This window comes from Vulpes vulpes, chromosome 5 (genome assembly GCF_048418805.1).
Source record: "Vulpes vulpes isolate BD-2025 chromosome 5, VulVul3, whole genome shotgun sequence".
NCBI classification, from domain to species: Eukaryota; Metazoa; Chordata; class Mammalia; order Carnivora; family Canidae; genus Vulpes; species Vulpes vulpes.
Window position 1 is genome coordinate 114,153,763 of NC_132784.1, and position 25,503 is coordinate 114,179,265.

At 55.0% G+C, this 25,503-nt stretch overlaps 1 non-coding gene across 1 annotated transcript; it reads left to right on the forward strand.

The window, feature by feature from the left end:
* Positions 1–15,073: 15,073 nt before the first annotated feature.
* Positions 15,074–15,147, forward strand: TRNAR-UCU (transfer RNA arginine (anticodon UCU)). The gene has a single exon. It is a non-coding gene; the product is annotated as a tRNA-Arg (tRNA).
* Positions 15,148–25,503: the final 10,356 nt, after the last annotated feature.

A 25,503-nucleotide genomic window follows, 5' to 3' on the forward strand; every position in this document is an offset into this window, starting at 1 on the left:
TCCAGGTGCCCCTCCACCCCCGCCTCGAGCAGGGCTGTGAGGGCCCAGGCCATCCAGGTGCCCCCCCCTTGGAGCAGGGGTGTGAGGGCCGGTTCCCATCCAGGTGCCCCCCGTCGGAGCAGGGGTGTGAGGGCCGGTACTTTCCGCCTGGGGCCCCCTAGGCCCTTGCCCTGTCCCGAGCTCTGGATCTCCAGCTGCCTTCCCAGTCCGCCCCAGTCCGCCCCAGTCCGTCGTCCGGACCCTGCTCTCTGCTACCCTCCCGTGGCCGCCGACCTGCGCCGTTCCCGGTCCTCTGCTCCCTCGCTGTGGCCGCTTGGCTGTAGTGCAGCCTCTCCCTGCTCCCCGGCCATGGGCCCCGAGGCCTCTGTGTCACACACACACACACACACACACCACGGTTCAGTTTAATGGCAGCTCCTCTCCTCCGGCAACGGCTTGTCAGTTCTCCCAACTGCCCTGATTCGTGAGAGACGCTGTCGGAGACGGAGACAGGTTGGGAGTTTGGGTGCCAGGAAGGTGGCTCGGGGCTTCAAACCCCAGGATCTGTAGCTTTGTTCTGCACAAAGTTCTCTGACCCATGAGTGCGGAGACAACACTATGTTGCCATAGGTTTTTTTCTTTTTCTTTTTTTTTTTAAGATTTCATTTATTTGTGTGAGAGCGAGAGACAGAGGGCAGGCGGAGGGGCAGAGGGACAGGGAGAAGCAGGCTCTCCGCCGAGCAGGGGGCCCGACGTGGACCCTGAGGTCATGACCTGAGCCCAAGGCAGACCCCTAACCCAGTGAGCCACCCAAGGCTCCCGCCTTAGGTTATTTAGTCATAGAAATCCTCTCCTTTTGCCCCCTGAGTCTCTGTAGTCTCTGCTAGCACGTCTCCCACTTGCAGGCTGTCTGGCAAGAGGCACGAAGGGTTACAGGGGATCCGGGGAGTGCGGGGCTGTGTTTGAAAGGCTTTGAGGATGAGAATAAAGGGAAACTCATCTGGTGGCGCGGCTTTAAACCAAATTTGAGAGCGTAGGACTCAACTACCAGACACTAAAGAGGCTTGTGTTTTTGTTTTTTTGTTTTTTTTTTTTTTTTTGAGAGACAGTGAGGAGGGGTGGAGGGACAGAGGGAAAAGGAGACAGGATCCCAAGCAGGCTCCGTGTCCGGCACAGAACCTGACCCAGGGCTCAATCTCACCACCCTGAGATCACGACTTGAGCCAAAGCCAGGAGTGGGATGCTTAACCCACTGAGCCACCAGGCGCCCCGGCACAGTCTTATCTTTATCCCGCTGTCGGCAAGAAATTTTTTTTTTAAGATTTTATTTATTTATTTATTTATTTATTTATTTATTTATTTACAATAAGCATAAAGAGAGAGAGAGAGAGGCAGAGATACAGGCAGAGAGAGAAGCAGGCTCCATGCAGGGAGCCAGATGCGGGACTCGATCCCGGGACTCCAGGATCACACCCTGGGCCAAAGGCAGGCGCCAAACCGCTGAGCCACCCAGGAATCCCCTGGCAAGAAAATATTCGTAGCAGGATTTGTTGTGTGATTGAATTGGTGTTTTAAGGATTAACCCTCAGATTCCCAGTGACAAAGGTGTTAATTCCTTCTCCCTCTACATCTGTAAATTCAGTGCAATCCCATGCGAAATTCCAGTATTTTATTTTATTTTTTGAAATAAGTAAAATAAATTTCGTTTTGAAGGTTTTACTTATTTATTTATTTGAGAGACAAAGAATGAGAAGAATGAGAGAGACACAGAGAGAGAGCAAGAGAAAGTACAGGCAGGGGGAGGAGCAGAAGCAGACTCCACGCTGAGCGGAGCCCACTGCGAAACCATGACCTGAGCTGAAATCAAGAGTTGAACCACCCAAGTAACCCCCAATGTTTTATTTTTATTTTATTTTATTTTATTTTATTTTATTTTATTTTATTTTATTTTATGGGTTGATGCTGACATTCCTGTAGGAGAGAAAGTCAAGAATAGCCATATACATACATATATTTATTATATATTTTTATATATTATATATATTATATATTTAATATATAAATATAAAAATCATATTTATTTATTATTATATATTATATATAATTTTTAGTATATATTATATATAATTTTTTTATTATATATTATATATAATTTTTAGTATATATTATATATAATTTTTATTATTATATATTTTATATAATTTTTGTTATTATATATAATTTTTATATTTATATATTAAATAAATTAATATATATAAATTTATAAACGTGAAATATTTAAATATTTAAATTTATAAATATATTATTATATGTTATATATTATTATATATTATATTACATAACATATAATAAGTAAATATAATTTTAAATATAATTTTAAATATAATTTTAAATAAATAAATATAATTTTAAATAAATATAATTTTTATATTTATATTTATATATTAAATAAATATATAATAATAAATATATAAATATATAATTATATGTATAATAAATATATAAATAATAAAATAAATAAATAAATAATATATATATTTATATATAAATATATTTAAATATTTAAACATTTTAATATTTTTATGTATATATTTTAACACGTTGGGTTGGGGAGGTTGGGGAGAAGGTGCTCCAGCTACCCTAAGTTACTGTAAAATCATAGCCATGAACACACGGAAGTATTACATATGTCCAGGAACACACGAACAGTTCAGTGGAACGGGAACGGGATCGTGGTCACACGAGCAATGTGGAAACTGAGTGCATGAGAAGCATATACTACACCGGACACTACGCTTCTAATCCATGACTAAGGGTTGGCCTGTTTGAGAATGATATTAGAATAGCCGGTAATCTATGCCGTCGGGGTGTGGTAGGTTGAGGACCCCCCCGACCTTATACTATATACAAAACTAACTTTCAGCTGAACTGAAGCACTGAATTTTATACAGAAAACGAACCAAAAGAAATAGTTAAACACCATAGAAAAAATATCTTTAATCTCAGAGTGTCAAAGGCCTTCCTAAGCCGGACACAAAACCCAGAATCCATGAAAGAAAGGACTGACCAGTTTTACTGCTTGATTTTTTTTTTTTTTTAATGATATAAACGTAGATACCACAGACAAAAATTTGAAAGTAAGTTACGGTCTGGGGACATTTTATTTGCGACACATATAGCAAAGTGTTAGATGGATGACATGCAAAAAATCTAATAAATATACATAAAAAGCCAAACAATCCGAAAGGAAAGTAGACAGGGGATACGAGTAGGGATTTTCAGGAGGAGAAACAGTTATCTATTAAACACCTAAAAACATGGTCAGCTGCATTTGGATTTGGAGAAATACAAGGTAAAGCAACACGGACAGGGCCTCTGGGGGCCTCAGTGGTTGGACGTCTGCCTTCGGCCCAGAGCGTGACCCCGGGGTCCTGGAATCAAGTCCCGCATCGGGCTCACTGAATGGAGCCTGCTTCTCCCTCTGCCTGTGTCTCTGCCTCTCTCTCTGTGTCTCTCATGGATAAATAAATAAAATCTATAAAATATAAATTAAAGCAACACAGAGACCTGAGATTGTTAAAAAGTATTGGAGACTGAAGGGCGCCTGGGTGACGTGGCTGGTTAAGCCGTGGGACTCTTGGTTTTGGCTCGGTCATGATCTCAGGGTCATGGGGTCGAGCCCCAGGTGCTGGGCTCCGCCCTGAGTGCAGAGCCTGCGTGAGGTTCTCTCTCCCTGTCCCCCTGCCCCTCCTGCTTGTACGCTCGCTCCCTCCCTCTCTCTAAATAAATAAAGATTTTTAAGAAAGTATCCAAGACCGTTCAGATTGTTAAAAAAATTAAAATGATGGATCACATCCAGTGTTGGCAAGTGTTTGGGGAAATAGGCACCTTCATTGATCGTCGGCGAGACAGCAAATTGGGGCAGCCGTCTTGGAGGTCCTTTGGCAGAATGCGTCAGCATTAAAAATCGAAACACCCGAGGTGCCATCTCCACAAACCTATGGTATACGTCTAGTCACACATGAGCGCCGCAATTTATGTGCGTAGATGTGAATCGTGTCGTTGTTTCCGGTGGTGACAAATGGCAAGCGCCCTAAATATCCATCAATAGCGAATCGGGTAAATGAATTATACTCTATCCGTACTTTGTAATAACACATAACAGTTAAAAAGGATGAGGCGAATTTATAAATCCCAACTTGGAAAGATAACCGAGAGGTATCGTTAGGCGGGAATACAAAGACAGTACACGTGCTGTCATCCTTTTTGGTGTCAAATAGAGAAGAAGCCTAAAGGACGCATGTGCCTGGGTCACGTTGCATCTCCGCGTAAACGCGCAGTTAAGCATTCGAATGGCGACTCGGCTGGCTGTGGGGCTTGGGACCAGGCGCTTAACCTCCCCGGACTTTATTCTCCCTGCATGGACAACAGGGACGATCACAGTCACCCGGATCCCCCAGGGATCCATATAGTACGAGCCTTTAATCAATCAATCTGTTCAAAGTTCTTCGGATGGGATGCGGCACGTGGTGGACCCTCGGCGAGAGCTCCTGTGTTTCAGCTGGATACTCAGCTTGGAAAATTATGATTTCTGGGGTGGGAGTGAGATGGAAGTCATACGGGTGGGACTGTAATTTAGATGATATACTTCATTTTTTTTAAAGATTTATTTATTTATTTTTATTCATGATAGACACAGAGAGAGAGGCAGAGACATAGGCAGAGGGAGAAGCAGGCTCCATGCAGGGAGCCCGGCGCGGGACTCAATCCCGGGTCTCCAGGATCACACCCTGGGCTGAAGGCGGCCCCAAACCACTGAGCCACCTGGGGATCCCCTTAATTTGTTTTATAGTGATCATACGCTGTGTGCTGGGTGATTAAAAAAATGATTTCTGAAGCTTAGTCTAAGGCTATCTGTTCAAAGATATTTCTAGAAATGCGTAGAAGTCAGGTACTTCTGAGGTGGGGCGGGGGCATCGGGAACACAGAGCAGGTGCCGCGGTTGGTGTTGGCAAGTGAGGAGGGAGAGGGGGGGAAACGCAGAGGCCCCTCTCAGGTCCGGGCCTCGAGAGATTGATGGGGAGCACGTGGGGCCTGAATGGTGGAGTCGGGACACTTCGTGGGGGGTTGTCTTTGTGGATGAAGATGAGTTTTTGTTTACCCTATGTTTGAGGTCAGGCTTCTGGGACCCGGCTAGCGGTTAGCGTCGGGGACAAAGCTGACGGTGTGGGTGCCTGCCGCCTGGCGGGCGAACAGCGGACAAAGTCCTAGGTTCTGGGGTTCCATTTTAGGGTTCCCACATCATAGTTCCATGATAAAATAAACAAGTGTGGTGTTCTGGAACAGTCCCTAAGCCTGGGGACTAGTCAGCCGTTTAGCCGTTTAGCCATTCCCCCCTTCCCCCTCCCACCCCCCGCCAGCAAACATGTGTCCAGTAACTGCCACCTGCCAGGTGCCGCTCAGACCTCGAGATGCAAGGGGCACCCACGGCTCACGTCCAGCAGGAGGCGGACATGCAGGTGCAGGGCACGGGGTGGGGGGTGGGCAGCAAGTTGTGCAGCTGGGGGCACAGGCTGTGGGGGGGCAGGTTGCAGGGGGGCAGGCTGCAGGGGGCAGGCCCATGGGGGGGTAGATCTCACAGGAGAGGAGCGGAGGGAGCTGAGGCTGTCGGGAGGAGCAGCAGTTTGCAGGGGGATGTGAGAGTAGCAGAGGGAAGAGGAGACAGCGCCACCAACCAAGGCCCCACCGGAGCAGGGTTGGGGTTTGCGCGCATGCACGTTCTTCAATTTTAGGGAATTGGGAGTATCTCGCATGGTGCACGGGAGGCCGGGATCGGGCGGGTGTGAGCGCAGGCCTCGGGCCGCAGGGGCAGGTCGCTGGCTCCCGGGTCTTCTCTAGGCCACTGAGGATCATCCAGGGGCTCTGGTTCCAGAAGCATCTCTATTGCTCGGCGGCTGTGGGGCAGGTGGTGGAAGGGGCAGGGCCAGCTGCCAGCTGCAGATGCCAACGAGGGTGTTGGAGTCTTTGCACAGCCCTGCCCGGAGTGGGGTCCATGGGACCCGAGGGCCACGGAGCTGCGAGGACATGGGGCTGTGGGGACATGGAGCTGCAGGGACGTGGGGCTGTGGTGACGGGGATGCGGGGCTGCAGGGCTGGGGGACTGTGGGGACACCAAGCTGGGGGTACGCGGGGCTGTGGGGACACGGGGCTGCGGGAACATGGGGCTGCAGGGACACGGGGGCTGTGGGGACGTGGGCTGCGGGGACGCGGGACTACGGGGCTGCAGAGCTGTAGGGCTGCGAGGACGAGGCGCACCAAGCCGAGGCAGGCACAGGGCACCCGGAGGCTGGTCCTGTCGCCCTGGCACTGCTTCCTATTGAATTGGCCTTGTCCCTTCAATTGACCGAGTGCGGCCAGTTGTGGGACGGGGTGCAGACCTTGGCGGGGCCTAGAGCCCCCTTAGTCTGCTCCCCGCCTCCCCCGTGGGGTGACACTGCGGCCTCCCTCTGCCCCGGGGCGGCTCCCATGTGCTGTCCCAGCCCCCGGCTGTCCCCGCGCCCCAGCTGTGCTCCCGACCTCGGCGACCTCCCAGTTGTCCCAGTTACGGGGCAGCACCAGGGCTGGGGTGTGTCCTTGTCCTGCGGTCTCCTCTCTGCCTGGTAGTTTCCCCACAGGTGTGCACAGGTCCACGCATGAGCCACCCCTACCTTTGCTCCCGTGGACACCTGCCCGTCCTTCCTGCAGCTTCTGGGCGGCTCCAGCGGAGCCTGGCCTGGTCTGTCCACAGTCTGTTTCCGCCACAGGTCGGGCCACTTTGTTTTGTGATTGGTTTTCATCCCTGCCAGTGGCATGAAGGCGGCTGAATGTGGTGTCTCCAGCTCCTTCGTGTCCCTAGCGTCTGGCACGTCTCTTGGCACCTAGTCCACGCTCATGGGCTTGCGGGATCAATATGTTAATAACGGAGGAGGTAGTGGAGCCACCGTGAAGGCGGCCGTGAGGAGCAGAAGGGCTGCAGGGAAACGGGAGTTCGCATTTACCCATTTTCTCCTTGAAATGCCCGTGGGGACTCCCGTGGGGGTGGTTGTTGCAAGGTAGCTCGCTGGGCCAGGCCGGCCTTCAGGTGCCGTCGGGGCGGGCTCAGCTCTGTGCCCGGGCTGCTCTTTTGGGCAATTGAGGAAGAAAATAGAAGAGAAGAGGGGCCACACACACTTCAGGGTGGAGTGTCTGATAACCCACGGAGGAAATCGATTTACTTTTTCTTTTTTTTTTTAAGATTTATTTATTTATTCATGATAGACATAGAGAGACAGAGAGAGAGAGAGAGAGAGAGAGAGGCAGGGATCCAGGCAGAGGGAGAAGCAGGCTCCCTGCGGGGATCCCGACGAGGGACTCGATCCTGGGACCCTGGGGTCACTCCCTGGGCCGAAGGCAGATGCTCCACCGCGGAGCCCCCAGCCTGGGCGGCCCAAGGTGGCCGTTCTTAACTTGGGCAGACCCTGAAGTCAACAGGCACCCCGAGCCTCACAGAGGTTCCTTTAGGCGCTCACTGTCACACAGCAAAGTCCAGGAGCTGGGATTCGAACCTTGGTCCATCCTGACTCGAAAGTCTCTGTGTTTTTCCAATTGAACCAGAGCCGTTTGTCTATTTCTGTAATATTGGATAAGTCATTTACTTTCTATGGGCATGAGTTTACTAATCTATGTAATTACAGATGAGAGAGTTGACAAAAATTATAGACTAGAGAAATATGCAAAATAAAGAGCAAACATTCGCCCACTTAGCGTTATCAATCCAATGTTCAAACTAGTTTTGTTTTTAATTTATAAAAGTAATAAGAGCGTATGGTTAAAATTCAACTAATGCAAAAGGTCACAGATGAAACCTAATTATTTTATTTTATTTTATTTTTTAAGATTTTATTATTCATGAGACACACAGAGAGAGGCAGAGACACAGGCGGAGGGAGAAGCAGGCTCCATGCAGGGAGCCCCGACGCGGGACTCGATCCCAGGACCCCAGAGTCATGCCCTGGGCTGCCCAGGGATCCCATACTTAATTATTTTATTTATTTATTTTTATTTATTTATTTATTTTTTGTTTTTTAATTATTTTATTTTTTATTTATTTTTAAAATTTTTTTTAAACTTTTTTTTTACTTAATTATTTTATTATTATTATTTTTTTTTACTTAATTATTTTAAAATCTCTTCCCATTTTGAGCACTCGGTGAGCGATTCCAGGGCAACACTACTCGATCCTTTTGATTCCCTCATTTTGAGGAATGACCGATGACAGAGCACAGCATCCCTTCCCCACACTTGGCACAGAGAGCCTGGGGCAGGGGGTGACCCCGCGGTGGCTACAAAGAGCCCGGAGGGGAGTCCTGGGACCCGCTGCAGCTCTGGGCGACCAGATGACTGGCGTTGATCTTATTTATCTGGACGTAGGTTTCCTCCAGCGACTGAGGGAGAATGAGCTGCTGGGGGGAGGTGGCGGGGGGTGGGGAGGGGGGGCTTGCTCACCCTCACCAGGCACCGTCCTGCGCCCGTGGCCCTCCCACACCCACCTGCCCTCCTGTCCCTGGGGCACCCCCCTCGATGGCAAGGGCAGGGATGCGTGGGGCAGGTGTTCGACCAGTGTCGTGAGACGCCCAGCGCTCCGCACCTGCCACCTGTGGACGCCTGCCCTTGGCAGTGCAGAGATCAGGGCAGCATCACAGGCTCTGCTCAGCCCTGCACATCCCGGCCGGTGACTCCAGGCCACAAGCCTTATGGAGTGGCCTTGATGGAGGTTTTCCTTTTTGTAAAAGGAGATTAATGACCCTCTCTCTTTGCACAATCTAGGAGAGTTCTGATGATGAAGTGAGATAAAGAATTAAAAATACTTTTATCCTCATTGTGCTTCCCGTTAATACTGTTTCTTAGACTCTGATGGACAGCGGGAGGGAGGCCCCAGGGAAATCCAGCCACTTCCTTTTGAAGGAGGAGAAGCTGCGCCTGGAGGAGATTAACCGGCTTACTTGAAATAAGATGCTTCCCCTTGAGCCCCGTCTTCGGTGTGAGGGTGGACCAGGCACCGGGACAGCCTTGAGCGGGCCAGTCCCACGTAGGCCACGGCCAGCCCTCGTGTAAGCACGCTGACCCATCGGACGGGCCCCCCTGTGAGGACGGCGATGGTCCCTGGGATGGAGAGGGTCCTGGTCACACTTCCTGTGCCCACTGATGCCTTGTAACAGAGCAACACCTGTCTCCTCTTGCTGTTGCGGAGTCTGTGTAGGATGCTCACCTGTGGGCCCCTTCCAGGCTGAATGGGAAGTGGAGCCGAGGTGGCAAAGGACAAAGACATCCCCTTTACTCTTGTTAGGCACAATCGGTGTTCTTCAGCCCCTGGGCCTGTTGCCAGAGTCATTGACGCTTTAAGGGTCTGTCTTCTAAGCCTCTGGCCTCTGGCCTAGGGTATCTGCCATTTTATGGACCAGGGTCCCTGTGGTGGCTGCAAAGGGAGCCTGGTTGCAGCTCATCCCCAAGGTCACTCGGGGCTGGGGGATCAGCAGGGCCCAATCAGGGCCCCTCCGGCTTTAAAGCCAGGGATGCGTGCATGGAGCTCCAGGCACAGAAGCAAAGCAGACATGGGTGGTAGAGCAGGATGCTCCTCGGACATCGGAGGTGAGCGGGCAGAGGGAGGGACAGGACCTGGCTCCTCACGGACAGGGCGGAAGGAGGGTCAGAGGAACAGGCTCTATGGACTGAGGATTTGGGAAGCGGGGGAGATGTGGGCGAAAAGGCTGAGGGGGCATAGGGAGGTCTGAGAGCGAGATCTAGAGGAAGGGCTGAAGGGGCAAGACTTCAGAGCAAGTGGCAGGGTGCAGTCATCTCAGGCGCAGTCTCCTGGGAGACTCTGAGAGCCCTACAGCCGGGCGTGCTGGGGGCAGAGGCAGGAGCGGCAGGCTGAGCACCCCGGACCCCAGGGGGGCAGTAGTGTCGGAGCAGACAGGTGGGGTGTGGCCAAGAAATCGGGCAGGTCAAGGATAGACCCCGCGGGGAAGGATTAGGGAAGGCCAACTGCTCATGGAAAGCCAGGAGAAGGGAAATGGGCCGGAGTGTGGAGAGGTGCCCACGGGGGTGAGGGATCTAAGTCAGGACGTGACCTCGGGTGATACACCTGCCCTGCAGGAGAAGGAGAAACGGGACGGGGTGGCAAGAAGACACGGTGGGAAGAGGGGGCTGAGAGCTAGTACTCAACACACACGAGGATAGCGGCGTGGGGTCAGGGCTGCAGGCCTAGAGGGAGAGCCTGGATTCTAATGAAGAGAAGGGGCGACTGAGCCGGAGGGGTAGCACCGGGGATCCATCCCCTCACTTGCTGGGAAGTCGGGGTGAAGCAGAGAGAACATCTCCCTCCCAATTCTCAGACAGATCTGAGGGGACGTGATGGCTTACTGCCCGTCCTCTCAGTAGAGGCTGCTGGGTTCTGGCTTCCTTGCGCTTCTCGACCAAACAGAGAATTTATATTCCTGGAGCGCGCTCTCTAGAATTCCCTTCTAGACAATTTCCCAGGGGAGGCCGAGAGGGGAGGAGCATAGAGGCCAGCAGGAAGATTCCATCCCCACATTCTTCACCGTTCTTCAGACTCCCTTGGGGGAGGACCTCTGCATGGATTCCCCCATGTGACCTTGACTAGTGCCTGGAGGTCAGCCCATCATCAGGACAGATTGGGCCCAGGTCCACCTTTGGAGGGACCCGTGAGTAACCCATTATCCTGGCTAGACCTGGAATGGATGTGATGATTCAGGTAGAGCTTGCCCTCACTTGTCCTCCTTTGGCTTGACTCTCAGGCCCTCTCATTACCTGGATCACCTCAGTTCTTCCATCTTAGAGGATAGGAAAGGGGGCCGGGAGGGGATAAGCAATAAGCAATCTTCAGCCAGGCTCTTCGGCTGAGGATGGAAGGAAAGAAAACACCTTAGGAACATAAAGGCTTCATTATGACGAGTTAGAAAAATGCATGAGAAGAGGAGACTCATGAGCACACACCTATTTACGCACTAGGGCAAATAGAAGGAGAACTGGTCTAAACAACTGGGTATTATACACTTTTCTGAACCTTGCTTCTCATGCACCAATTTCTCACAGAAACCCACGCCCACCCCAAGCCAACAGTAACATAGCTCTAACTCTGTGTAGTGGCTGCATCCTGAGCCATGGTACAAATATCCCATAGGTCAGCCACTTTTCAAGCAACAAGCATCTGTATTTTCAATATTTTGCTGCTATGGTGGTACAATAAACAGGGCAAGACCCCACAAGGATGAAAAGTCTGGAAAAGAACTGATGGAGCTTTGATGTAGGAGGATGTCCATGCTCCCCTTCTTTAAGGGATGGGGAATTATGAGCTGACCCTCTGCTAGTTGTGCAGAGTGGGCCTGGCTCCATTGGCCTGACCCCACAGGGCTCCTTCCCAGCCTCCTGGAGAGGCGCTTAGCAGAGGGGGGAGGGTGGGGGTTAGAAAAAGGGACAGGAAGCTGGTAGTGACTGAGACATAGAGCAGGGGATATGAAAACCATGTCTAGAGGATGTGCCCACGGTGGACGTGGAGGAATGAGGTCTGGGACATTGCAGGCCCTGGAAGATGAGACCATCACGTGTAAACGCTGTGTTGTCCAAGTGTCCAGTTCACAGTTTTGCTCCATCTGAATCCCTTAGCAGATAGAACACGGGCTGGTAGGGCTAGGCCTCCAGGGAAGTGGGGAGTAAGACCACAGTAAGGTGTAGGACGTGGCTGTTATTCGTTCCTGGGCCAGTGGGAGACATTTTGGGGCCACTTATCATAGGTATCCCGGCCACACTTTATGAATGAAATAGTGTATGAGCATCACCAGTTTGTGGGGTCAAAGGTGGGGGGCATGTTCAGTTAGAGGCATGAGGAATGCTTGAAGTCACAGCTCTTTGGAGAATTTTTTTTAAAAGATTTTATTTATTTATTCATGAGAGACACACACAGAGAGGGGCAGGGGCACAGGCAGAGGGAGGAGCAGGCTCCATGCAGGGAGCCTGATGCGGGACTCGTTCCCAGGACCCCGGGGTGATGTCCTGGGCCGAAGGCAGACGCTCAACCACTGAGCCACCCAGGCGTCCCATCTTTGGAGAATTAAATTGGTACTAAAATGTTAAGAAGGGGAGCTCAGGGTCTGCATAAGGCAAATGGCACACTTAGTTTCAAAGAAGAAAACGTCCCAACCATTCTGAATGGCCTGGCCTCACCTTTCCTGCCTTATTAAGACGCTCTTTGATCCTTCCCCTCCTTATTTCTAAATCAAAAACCAAGCTTCGAGACACCATTCACCCTCGCCAAGGAGCGTTAGCAGATTCATGAAAGAGCACGTGAAACAAGAAACGTCGGAGGCTGCTCTGATTCGAAAAAAGCCCTTTTGGGCAGTGCAGAGGATTTTTGTCCATTAGACATTCTGAGTAGGCGGGAGGCCCAGAAAGGGTTTTATACTTGTTTTTTGTTTTGTTTTGTTTTTGCTGGAAAGGGGAGATTGCTGTGGGAGTGAGGGGAAGATGAAGGAAGGTTATTCAAGAGGAAGGAGGCGACTCAGGCAGCCGAGTCCAGGCTTGTTACTCTCGGGGCCGAGGCAGGAAGCGGGTGACAACGTCTGCACCACGGAGCCTCAATTAACCTTTATCTGTGGCATTTGTCGTTGCCCCTAATGTATAACGAGGAGGCGTAAGGCTGAGAAGTTAATTTTCACAGGGTTTTGGGGCAAGTGAGCTACAGTTTCCTCCTGCACCTGGAGCTTTCTGCTACCAGAGCACTTGGGAACTTGACCCCTGACCTCGTGGGCAATAGGATGGACTTTGTCTTTTCTTCCATACACCTCGCGGGGCAGTTCCCGTGTTGAGATTTGCATGCAGGATCCTTGAGGATGAGACCCCGTCGTTATCCCCCCACCCCGTTGTCGTCCGGAGGCTCCGGGAAGCTGCTGGGGGAGCTGGGACTCTTCACCCAGGGCGTGGAGAGCACGGGACGCCTCAGAGGCAACGACGCTTTGGGCAAAGCTCAGGAGACAGAGGTTTCTTGGATCTAGGACATATTTATGAGGACTGTGTGTGTGTGTGTGTGTGTGTGTCTGAGAGAACTTCGAGCCTGGTGGGACGTGGCCTGAGGACCTGTTTTGCTTCTTTGCTTCCGCGTGGTTCCTGCCGGCACGTGGGTGGGCTCAAGCTTCCCTTTACAGGCACGTGCACCTGCCAATGAGCCCGCCCACCTGTTGCTGTCCCATCCCATTGGCGTCTTGGGACTAGTCGCCCCAGGTTACATGGGATCTGGCCAGCCGTGGAGCTGGGGGTCAGGCTTTTGGAGCGTCTTGAGCAGGCGGATCGAAAAAGGCCCATTCCGTGCCCTCTTGCTTCGCATTTAGTGTAGACGCACCCACCAGCCTCCCTGTTCTGAGCTCCCGGGTCTGGGTCACTGGGGTGGGGGGAGGGCTGGGGGGGCTGCTTTCCCCCGGGGGCTGGTCTTTTCCTTGCCTGGCCTGGCCTAGCCGAAGCACCTTGTCCCGTTCTTGCCCAGTTCTTGCCCAGATCACGTTCTTGGGGCTGCATGAACTCAGTGGGCAGGGGAGGGTGAGGTTCGGCCCCCGGGGTCTTAGAGTTCCAGGAGCCCTTCGAGATTTTCCAGTCTGAGCATTGGGTGCGCTCACGTTGCTCCTCACGGGCCCTCCAGCTGGTCTCACAGGTTAGAAAGGAGCCTCTGGAGTTGGGATTGGCGTTGGGATCCGTGTTGGGATCTGTGTTGGGATTGGTGTTGGGATCAGCGTCAGTAGGCCTGTCCAGAGGGGCGGGCGACAGACCGCCCTCCATGTCCAGGGAGGGAAGGCGGGAGGGTCTGTGCCAGCTCTCCGCCTCTACTGCGACCTCGTGGCGGGGGGCGGGCTGGCAAGCGCTGAATCAGCCTTTAAATCAGTGCATTGTCATGGGGAGCATAGAGGCCAATTGTCCCCTGGTGTGTGAGGGGCGATCAAACAGGAGAGAGAGAGAGGGAGAGGCCTGAAGGTGAGGTCAGAAGGACAAGGACTAGCCCTTCAGGAGAACCAGCTGGGTGACACCTGTAACCCCCAGGGGTCAGGGACTGCATCTTCCCAGGGAGGCTTTTAAAAATAGGGACTGTTTTGTTGGGTGTGGGCGGGGTATGGGGGTAGTCATGAGTGCCGATGGATGGACAGATGGACGGCTGGCCAGCGTGGCGGTCCCGGGGTGCCCGAGGAAGCCTCCCTGGAACTGGCTGTCCTGGGGACAACCGATGGCATCAGCCTTGGGGTTGGGGAAGGTGGGGGAAGGGGGCAGGTAGTGTCCCCGGAGGGCTGAGCACCACCTGTGGTTCAGTGGGGAGCCACCAGCCTGTGCCTTCCTCCCTGGATGCCCCCCTCCCTGCTCTCGCTCCTGCTCTCTCACACTCACCACTCTCCGGTCTCCTCCCCATCCTGCAATTCCAGTAAAGACACTGAAGCCACAGCACACAGACCCCGGGTACCGCTGGCCCGGGCTTGACAGATGCCGCCCCCTGAGCTGAGACCGCGCCCAGGGTCCCCGAGCTGAGCGCTGCTCCCCGGCCTGGCCCTGCGGCGGCAGCCCCTCAGCACCTCACTGCTTTCTGGGAGCAGCTCCTTTGTGTCGGGATCCAGGGCTTTCCGGAATCCCCAGCTTTGCGGCCCGGCTCCCCGAGAGAGCTTGGGGGGGCCTGGGGTGAAACCACAGAGAGGGAGAGGGGTGGAGGCCCGGGCGGTGCGGCGTCATTAGCATGAGAATACCCAGCCGGCGTCCTCCCGGGATGCAGAGGAGGGAGCCAGCGCTCCCGGCGCCCTCGGGGCCTCTGGGGCGGCAATGACCGTCGCCCCGTTCCCGCGGTCCCCGGGGACCCGGACCCCCAGCACTGGGGAGAGCGCGACCGAGCCGGCGGGTGGATCTCCACTCCAGATTTTCCAGCTGTCCCTGCCCCCCCACCGCTCGGGAGCGAGCAGGATGCCGAGATGGCTGGTGATGCAGAAGGTATGTGCTTTTTCAGTTCTGGTGCTGATGCTGTGTGTGTGGTGAGGTCTCTGTGGCGCAATGGACGAGCGCGCTGGACTTCTAATCCAGAGGTTCCGGGTTCGAGTCCCGGCAGAGATGGTCACCTGGCAGGTGCCTCTTTTATTTTGTGTGCCATCACGCCAGGTTGCTAATTGTCTTTCTGAGTCCCTGGAGGTTCTGGGGAAGAGAAAGGAAACCCCTTTCCTCAGGAATCCAGGACCTCCTCTCCTTTTCCCTTCCCTCCCCCTTCAGTCTCTCTCTGTTCCTCCTTCATTGTCTAGCGAAGGCTCAGACGCCTGCCGCCCGGCTCTGCTCAGCCAGACTGATACAGCCTTTGACTCCTTGGCTCCCAGGGAGGAGCCCTGGCACACAGGGGCCGGGGTGCCAGGCCACGGGCTCCGGGACCACTGTGGCTCCCTCCTTCCCCTCTGAGAACGCAGCAGCGCAGGCTGACCCAGCTGCCTGGGGGGATGCGTCCAGCCGTGCTCTAAGGTGAGGGTCCCCTTGACCGGGGTGCACCAGGAGCCCGATGGGGGCATGCAGAGGACCATTCATTCACCAGCTTTCTCGTTCCTGGGGCTTTCGTGCTGAAGCTCATCACTCGCATTCTCGCTGACAAGGTGAGCTGCTCGCCTTGCTTTGTCTCCGTGAAGCAAACGGCGGCGCAGCAGCTCACGTGTTACCAGTGGCGGATGACCCTGTCCCGGGAAACTCAAGGGTCTCCGGCAGCTGTGAGGAGTTGGTGGCCTTTCCCATTTGCAGGGCGAGCTGGGGGGGGGGGCGGTGTGTGGGGTTGTTCCCATAACTCCCGGTTCCCATCAAGACCTCTCCTCACCCCTCTCCAGTCCTGCCTTCCCTTCTGCTCCTCATTCCCGCCTCATCTGATGGCCCATATTTTGCAAGGTGGGGAGCCTGGGTTTCTCTTCAGGGCTGGGCTGGCTGTCTCTCCCTTGCACATTGTGGCCTCCAGCCTAGTAGCGAGAGGGAGCTGTCCATGCCAGGAAGTAACCTCCGCCCCAGGTGAGCCCAGGACACCTGAGACACACACCTGTCCTCCCTCTGCTGGGGAGTCAGCATCTCTCCCCCTGGGGCTCTGCAGGGGCGTCCAGCGGACACAGCCCCGCACGGGGCGAGGGGGCTGAGATGTGGGAGTGGATAGGGCAGAGAGGAAGATTCTGGGGGGGGACTCATGTTCGCTGCCTATAGGGCACCTACCTACCTGCACGTTTGTAGCAAACGGAAACCCCCGAACTTCCTTGCAAGTGCGGTGGTAGCTTCCGGGGTCTTAAGATCCTTGCACTCAGAGCCCACAAAGCGTGACCGTCCCAAGCTCTTTGGGCAGAACATCAATTCGGATATTAGCAATCCCCACCTGCCCCGTGGGTGTGCCCTTAGGGAGATGCTGGCGCGGACCAGAAATTCCCAGGCAGACCCGTCTGAGGTCTTTCCTTTACTGTTGGCTCTGCCTATGCAGGAGATATTTTGCTTTTTGCTTTAAGGTTTGGCCTGAGAGGAAAGATGGGCGCATGTGGGGTGGGGTGGGGTGGGGTGGGGTGGGGAGATGCTTTGGCAGCGCTGCCTTTCACCTTCTTCAGCTCCGTCCATAAAACCCCGTCATCCTGCTCCCCCTTCATTGAAGTTCTCTCGTAACAGGACTGCTCCCAGCGAGAGGTAGGGAGGTTGTCCCTGTACCACTGTTCAAGGTCAGGGCAAGGGTACACGTTCACTGGGACCCGTCCCAAGCTTTGCTCGATTCTAGAAGCTTCCTAGGAATGAAGGCTTCATGAAATTGTAGGGGCAGGGGGTTGGGGGTGGAAACGGGGAGGGGACGTGAGCCCAAGCAGGCGATGAACTGAAATTTGTTGAAATTTGTCTGATCAGCGTGCAGCGTAGCCAAGGTCCTCAGGTGAGGCTCGCTTCCCCGGGAGGGGTTAAAGCCCATGGACAGCCCCCCAAACCCCGTTCCCGCCCATCATTTCCATTTTAGACCTCGGGGTTCGAGGACCTTGGTTCAAGAAAACCTGTCTGAACTTGGAGTGCTTATTTAGAACCACATGGTGGTCTTGTGCGTCCTCCAGGTGGGAACGTGAGTGAGAAGGTCCGGGGTGCGGCTCTGCACAGGTGCACAGGCAGTGTCAGTGGTGCCCGCGTCTCTCCGCAGCCTGCCCGAAGCGGGCCTGGTGGCCACGCGGGGAAAAGGAAGGATGAAGCACATCCAGCTGTGTGCCAACGGCTGGGGCTGATGTGGACCCCTACTCCCCCGGAAAGAAGATGGGCTGGACTTTCCAGCGGGTGGACACAGCCTCCAGAGCCCAGATGTCTCCTCTGGGTCTTCGCTGGGAGCCGCATCTCCACCAGGTATGTAGAGGCCCCTGCTAGCTCCACCACGCAAGGGAACTAGAAGCTTCCACTTACTCACACGTCAGCCAGCCTTACGCTGCCTCTGCCTCGGAAGCGTGGTGTCCTGGGCCCCAGAGGAAGGCTACCGCCAGCCGTACAGTCAAGATTTCCTATATTGGTCCACGTTTCTTTATATGAGAGGATAGCTTTCTTCTTGACACCCGAGAGATGAGTCCCAATTAACTATCACGATCCCTGTATTGTAAAGACACGCGGGAGGGTACAATAGAAATTGGTGTTTTTTTCTTTTTTCTTTTTTTTTCTTATAAAGTCACTTCACTGGAGGACTCGAACGCTTCCGCGGTGCTGGGGTCGGTCATTCATTACAAGGTGTGCAGGCAAGATGTGCCTTATTTATTATTGTATTCTCAGTGCCTGAAGTATGGTAGGCAGCTGATGGATATATTTAAAGAATTACTGCTGACTTAGATTGGCTATAAATCATGTAGATGGGAGAGAAAGCAATGTAGCTTGTAGGGATCGGGAACGCAGGCAATATCTTCGCGCGTTAATTTATTCACTTTGCAAAAAAAAAATTTATTCACTTTGCAAATATTCATCAGGCTTCTGCTTCCTGCCGCTTTCCAGGTCCCAGGTGGTGGGATCCACAACAGCATCACCCACTTCTCACACGGGGCACGTGTGCCCACGGCGGGGATAAGGAACAGGGGGGCAAGGACCCTTATGACAACATTGTGGGTAGAGGTACTTGCAGGAAGAACCTAAGTGAGGGTAAGAGGTAGAGTGGTGTGAGGCACGGTAACCATGGCAGACTTCACAGGAGGTGACCTCCGGGTGATGAATGAGGGGAATGAGGGGAACCAGAGAGGTCGGTTAGGCCCGGAGGGTGGGCATTCCAAACAGAGAAAGAGCCAGAGCAGACCCGCAGGTGGGCGCTGGCTGCATGGCTTTAGAGTACAGCACCAAGGTCATGTATGGTTGGGGCAGAGAGAGAGATGGGGACACTGGTTCATGCATTAACACGGGGCACAAAGGGACGCCTGGGTGGCTCAGCGGTTGAGCATCTGCCTCAGGCTCAGGACGTGACCCTGGGGTCCAGGTTGAGTCTGGCATCGGGCTCCCCGTACGGAGCCTGCTTCTCCCTCTGCCTGCATTTCTGCCTCTTTCTCTGTGTCTCTCATGAATAAATAAATAAAATCTTAAAAAAAAAAATACGGGGCACGTGGTAGAGGGTGATGTGCTCGGCCCTGTCACACCCGACTCTGCCCTGTGAAGCAAGTCCAGGATTGGCTCACTTCTCCTTTCCAGCAATGGAAATCCACAACAGCATCACCCACTTGGACCCAAGCTCAAGCTTGTAAATAAACCCTTGTGTGTTTGCATCAAAAAAAAAAGGGGGGGGGGGGAAGTAGGTGGGTGGGGCGGTTGGGGTGACCCAGTGACAGGCACTGAAGAGGGCACTTGATGGGATGAGCACTGGGTGCTCATTATACTATATGTTGGCAAATTGAATTTAAATAAAAACAAATGTAAAAAGGAAAAGTCTGGAAAAAATAAATAAAAAAGTACTACTTTTTTACATCATCCCATCCCTTTCCAGCAATGAAGTTCGTAGGGAATGTAAGCTTAAGTCAATATAATATATCCTCATGGCGCTAAAATAAAAGCAAGTTTGCAATCATTGATTTGCACGCCACGCCAGGAGTCTTACACCTATGTGAACGGTCACCGTCAGAGCCGCCACAGCTGAAGATATATATGACTTAAAAGTCGTCACGGGTCTCATGTAGCAGCAGTGTTGTGATTTTCCAAACTGGTGGACCCTGTCAATAAAGTTGTGATTAAAACAAATTCGGTCTTTTTGCAAAGGTCGCAGCGTTTGCATTCATGAATAGTTTAGGGCGTTTTTAAACCGTTTTCTAGCCCTTTGCATTTATACGTAAAAACAAGTTAGATTCTAGGCCCAGGTACCAACAGGGAGCTTTTCAGCAAGTCCTTCAAAAGAAGGGAAAAATTAGAGAGGGAGATAAACCACGAGAGACTCCTAACTTTGGGAAACACACAAAGTTGTTGCAGAAGGGGAGGTGGGATTAGTCTCGGGGTCCAAGTCCCTGCTCCACTGTGTCGGGTATACTTGGACCCAAGCTCAAGCTTGTAAATAAACCCTCGTGTGTTTGCATCAAAAAAAGAAAAAAGGGGGGAGGTAGGTGGGTGGGGCGGTTGGGGTGACCCGGTGACAGGCACTGAAGAGGGCACTTGATGGGATGAGGACTGGGTGCTCATTATACTATATGTTGGCAAATTGAATTTAAATAAAAACAAATGTAAAAAGGAAAAGTCTGGAAAAAAATAAATAAAAAAGTACTACTTGTCAAAAAAAAAACCCACAAAAAACAGAAAAACAGTGCAAAAAATAAAAAGAAAAATAAATAAAAAAATAAAAGAAGTGCAAACATGAGGGAGGAGTGTCCCTTGGGTGAAGTCACCTGCCCATTGTGGGACACACAAGCTCCTGGTCCCCTTCCTCTCTACAGCCAGTTGTGGCCACTGAACAAAAATGACAAATTGTTTTTCTTTTTTCTTTTTTTTTCAAAAATGACAAATTGACCAAACCAAAAACCACACCAGATTCTCAAAAATACTTGCCCAGCACTGGCTTCGGGCTTGTGTAGGGCAGGCTTTCCTTCCTGTGCTAATGAAAACCATCAATGGGAAAAAAAAAGAAAGAAAAGAGAGAAAGAAAGAAAGAAAGAAAGAAAGAAAGAAAGAAAGAAAGAAAAAGAAAGAAAGAAAGAAAGAAAGAAAAAGAAAGAAAGAAAACCATCAGTGGGTTTGCGTGGAGGAGTGATGGAACCTCATTCACATGTTACGAGGCTAATTTTGGCTGTTGGTGAAGATCGTGTGGTTGGGACAGGGCGAGCCCGCAGGTCCGCTGGGTGCGCGGCCTTCTTGCAGCAGCCAGATGTGGCCCCGTGGTTCCCAAGTGCCCGTGTGGGTGGCACCTGCAGCCGAGAGTTGCAGAGCAGCATCCACCTGCAGACGTGATTTACCGTCTCTGGAGAGCTCAACTGGCGTGGATCACGTACTCTTGTCTGAGAGCTAATTACTTTTATTTACTGCCATTGCAATGGCTGTCCCCGACTAGTGCAAACGCGCGTTTTGTTTGTGTTCGGAAGCCACGACAGAGGGAACTTACTCCCCCAAACATTATTTTGGCGTTTATGTCCTTGGTGATTTCCATAAATTACAGTGGAACAGGATGTGTCGAAGCCCCCCCACTCCCCCCGTGTCCTCCTTAGGAGGTGGCTCTTTGTGCTGCTGCGATGCTGACGACGAGGAGGACCATGAGCGGGGTTCCCGTGACGGCTCGGCGGTGGGACGCGTGTAGGGCGCGAGGTGCTGGAAGCAGAAGCTCCGCGGGGGAGGTGACAGCCTGGGGACAGCTGACCTGGGCCTGAGGCCCCGCTGCGTACTGGCAGGGTGACCCGGGCACGAGGCATCTGGAGCCCCTAGAGATGAGCCGGGCAGTTCCTAAATGAGAAGGTGAAGTGGGAACGTGGTGGACAGTCAGATGCGCAGTAGGGGCGACCACGCGCTCCGGCGTCCTCTGCTTGTGGACAGGGTTCCAACCATCGGGCTGGTTTCCTGGACACCATGGTGAGGATGTGGGGGCTTGGCCACTGGCCACCTGTCGCTGTCCCTGGGAAGTGGCCGGGCCTGGGTGGTGTGCCGGGGAGACGCAGTTACCCTCTGTGAGCGCGTCCTCCCCCGCGGTGGCTGTGGGGGAGCCTCGTGGGGAGCAGGCCTGTACAGGCCTGTGGAGAAGCCCCCGGGAGGCCTCCTGGGCCAGCCAAGCAGGGCTTCAAAGACTGGGATGCGGCTCCTTGGTCCCCAGGGTGTGAATGGAGGGACGGAGCGGGGCTCCCGGGCTCCTGGCCTTGCCCCTCCTGGGAGCGGTCCCCCTGCAGCCCCGCTCCATCCCTGGGGACCACTAATGCCCCCCACAGTCTACTCTTTCTCCTGATGCATCTATAGGCCACCTTTCTGGAGAGAGAGGTGGCCTCCAGATTCGCAGGCAATTTAGGACCAGTCACCATTTATTTTGAAAGAATACAAAGCTTTTTTTTTTCGTTTCTAATTATGCACAGACTTCTGTGTTTTCAAAATTGCGGCACATTAGCACGCTCCTAACAGCGGAGGGCAGTGAGCGCTGACCCCGGGCGCCCGAGCGAAGGCCAGGCGGCCCTCCCAAGCCCGGCGTTCCCTTGACGTCTTGTGCTGTGTGCCAGATTCTAGGACAGACTGGGGGCTCTGATTCCTTATATCTGCATTTTTTTTATTTTTTTAAAGACTTTATTTATTTATTCATGAGAGATACAGAGAGAGAGAAAGAGCCGGAGACACCGGCAGAGGGAGAAGCAGGCCCCATGGGGGGACTAGATCCCTGGTCTCCAGGATCACACCCCAGGGCCAAAGGTGGCGCTAAACTGCTGGGCCACCGGGGCTGCCCTTTATCTGCTCTTTTAAAGAAGGAAAACAATTAGCCGGCCCTAAATCTGTTGGTGAAAGTGGACGGGGGCCTGGCCTGGCCTAGTTCTGAGGGAAAAGACAGGCATTAATACCCAAAATGAGCTTGTGACTCCTGCACGGTTGCCGGGAGGTGACAAGGAGATGCCCCGGGGACAGGTGAAGGACCGGACACCTGGCCGGGAGCGCACGTGGACACGTGTACTCCCCCCACAGACACTCCTCAGTACCTACCACGGGCCACGCCTTGAACCTGGGATACACTGAGGAGCAGGGGACACAGATCTCCACACGACAGCCGTGCTGAGAGCGAGAGGGCGATGCGCGGGGCCTCCCGAGACCCCGGGGAAGTGTCTTCCAGGCCATGGCTCTGGGGTTGAGTCTGAAAGATCAGAAGGAACTAGTGGGGCAGAGGACGAAGGGGGGAGCTTCCCGGACTGGGGGACAGGGGGTGCAGGAGGTCCCGGTGGCCGAGCAATCGCGTGCCTCGTTTTGCCTTTTTGGAAGATGGGTCCGGCTACAGCTCGGAGAACATCATGGAAGGTTCTGGGGCAGGCTGCAGAGCTGAGAGGGGGTTCCCAGCAGTGTGGCCTGGTGCAGCTCGGGGACGATGGTGGAGCTGGCCGTGGCTGTGGTGGCGGGGACAGAGCGAGGGGGCTGGGTCGCAGGGACACGGAGGAGCTGAGACGCGTAGGATTTGGTCACAGATTGGAAATGGTAGAAAGAGGAGGGGGTCTGCCCAGGATGGCACCACGATGTCTGGCTCGCATCCCGCTGACCAAGACGAGAAACTGTCAAGAGGAAGAGCGGGTTCAGCGCAGATGAAGATGGTGAGCCCAGCTTCAGTGCCTTGGGGCTCTCCAAGGGGTGCAGGGTGTGTGTGAGGCCGGGAGCTGGGCCTGGGTCAGCTTCGGGGCGCTGCCTGCATGACGGGGACCCAGACCTCTGCATGAGGTCACCTGGCAGGAGGTGCACAGTGAGAGGGGCCTGGACAGGCCAAGCTCCGAGGTCCAGGAGAGGAGGAGAAGGGATGTGTGTGGCGGGGAGGAGGATGGAGATGAGGCCGGGAGCGCAGCCCAGGGGCCCAGGGGCTTAGATTAAGTGGCCTGGGGGTCTGTGGAGAGACTGGGGAGGAGCTGGGCAGAGCAGGTGGGGGGTGGGGGTGTGATGAGCGCAGCTGCAGCTCCCAGGAGGCTGGCTGGGGAGCGGGGCAGGGGCGGGGGTGGGGGACAGGGGGAGCCAGGCAAGGCTTTCTTCCTTGGAGCCCCAATGATGGACACTCGCAAACCGGACCGCGCTGGCCGGCGAGGTTGGTGGACCCTGGCGCCGCCGCCTGCAGCACGTGCTCGGGGTGTTGTGGTGGAGCCCGGGCCCTCGCCATCTGCAGGGAGGGACGCGGGGCGGGGGAGGGTTGGGAGGCCTGAGGGGAGGCTGGTGCCCTGCCCGGGGGGCGCGCCCTAATGCACCTGCAGCGAGCGCTGTGCACCTGTGGCCATGCGCCTGGCACCTGGCAGCGGGAGGATGGGCCCAGGTGAGCACGGGGCAGCCCCCCCTGCAAGGCGGCCTCCTCTGAATGAGTCACGTAGTCCCCAGAGAGGGTGGGAAGAGGAGGGGCGCACGGAAGGGCGAGGGGTCACTCTGCGGGGACGCGGGGGCGGGGGGGGGGGGGGCCAGGAGGCGATGGCCTGACCCCGAGCAGGGGCCTCTGTGCGTCCCCATCGCCACGCAAATGCGCAAGTAGCGTGGGGCTGCGGCGCTGTGGTCCTGGCGGGGGAGCGGGTGTCCGCGTGTGCGTGGGTGTACCCGCGTGTGCGCCTCGCCCACCGCACGGCTGCACGGCCTCCGGCGCGTGTGCGCGGAACATGCGGGTGTGGGCGGGACACGGGGGCCTCCGTGCTTGAGCTGCGGACACGACTCGGCCCCGCGCCCATGTCTCACTTCGGGCGCCCCCGCGGGAGGGCGGGTCTGCGCTGCGAGCCCCAGAAACAAGCCTCGCGCTTCCCTCCCCAGGGTCCGCGTCCCCACCCCCGGCCACCCCGCCCAGGTAGGACGGCAGGTGCACCCACGGAAGCGCCTTCCTCGCCTGCCCTGTCGCAGGCCTCCGTGTTCCCCGGGGACGACGACGCGTGGGCTCACCTGGGATGCACCTGGGACGCACAGGTGCCTGAGGCCGCGGGATGCCGCGAGACGGCCCCTGCGGGCCCTCGGGTCTGGCCTCCGCTCGCCCCCCCCCCCCCCCCCGCCCCCGGCCCCCCCAGCCCAGCTCCCCCGGCCCCCTCCAGCACTGCAGCTCCCCCTCCGGCCCCCCCAGCCCCGCCGGCTGCTCCAGCCCCCTCCAGCACCCCAGGCCGCCCCCGGCCCCCTTGGGCTGGTGGGTTTGGCATGGTTTCCCGAGGGCGCGCCGGGCGCCCCACTGAACGGCTCGCAGTTTCCGGGGTTTCCATCCGTCATTCTTCTCCTTCGAGTTGACTCAGGCCAGGATACCATTCAGGGCCCGGTGCGGCTGATTGCTTCCTGTCCCCTGACTCAGTGACTGTGGATGAGGGTCACTTTCCCTCCGTCCACCGGGTGGTGACTCACCGGGCAGGAGCCAGTCACAAAGGAGCCGTGTGGCCTCCTCCCTCATAGGCCTCACTGGGGCCTGCTCGGTGCCAAGGCCTCAGGGAGTCCAGGGGAGCCTGGGGAGCCCAGGGAGCCAAGGGGGGCCCAGAGGAGCCCAGGGGGGCCCATGGGATCCCAGGGGCATCCAAGGGAGCCAAGGGGAGCCCAGGGAGGGCCAGGGGAGCCCAGGGGAGCTGAGGGGAGCCGAGGGGGCCCAATGGGAGCCCAAGGAGCCCAGGGGGACCCAGGGGGGTCCAGGGGAGCTCAGAGGGCCCAGGGGAACTGAGGGGGGGCCCAGGGGGCACAGGGGAGCCCAGGAGGGCCCGGGGGGCCAAGGGGAGCCCAGGAAGGGCCAGAGGAGCTGAGGGGAGCCAAGGGAGGCCAAAGGGAGCCCAGGGAGCCCAAGGAGCCCAGGGGAACCCAGGCAGCCCAGAGGAGCCCAGAGGGCCCAGAGGAACTGAGGAGGGCCAAGGGGAGCCCAGGGGGCCTTGGGGAGCCCAGGGGGGACAAAGGGACCCCAGGGGACCCCAGGGGAGCCAGAGGGACCCAGGGAGCCCAGGGGAGCACAGGGAGCTCAGGGGGGCCTCGGGGAGCCCAGGGAGCACGGGGTGGCCCACAGGAGCCCCGGGGAGCAGGGAGACACCGATTGCAGTCATCGCAGCAAGACTTCGGCTGAGTTCTCTGGCAGCAGAGGCCAGAAGGACCCAGAGGCCAGAAGCGTCCCGGAGCGCTTCCCGGAGGAAGGGGCATTAACCCGTGATGGACCTGGAGAACCAAATGCATCCGGGAGGGTAGGGGGCAAAAGCCCAACAGTGAGAGCCACCTTCCGGCGATGCCGATCCCCGCTTCTCATGAACGTCCACCGCCCATGTCGTCATGACTTCTATTTTCTCGCGATGAACATTCTTGAGAGCCACTCTTTTAGCCACTTTACATGCACGGTACCGCGGCTTAGTCGCTGCACGT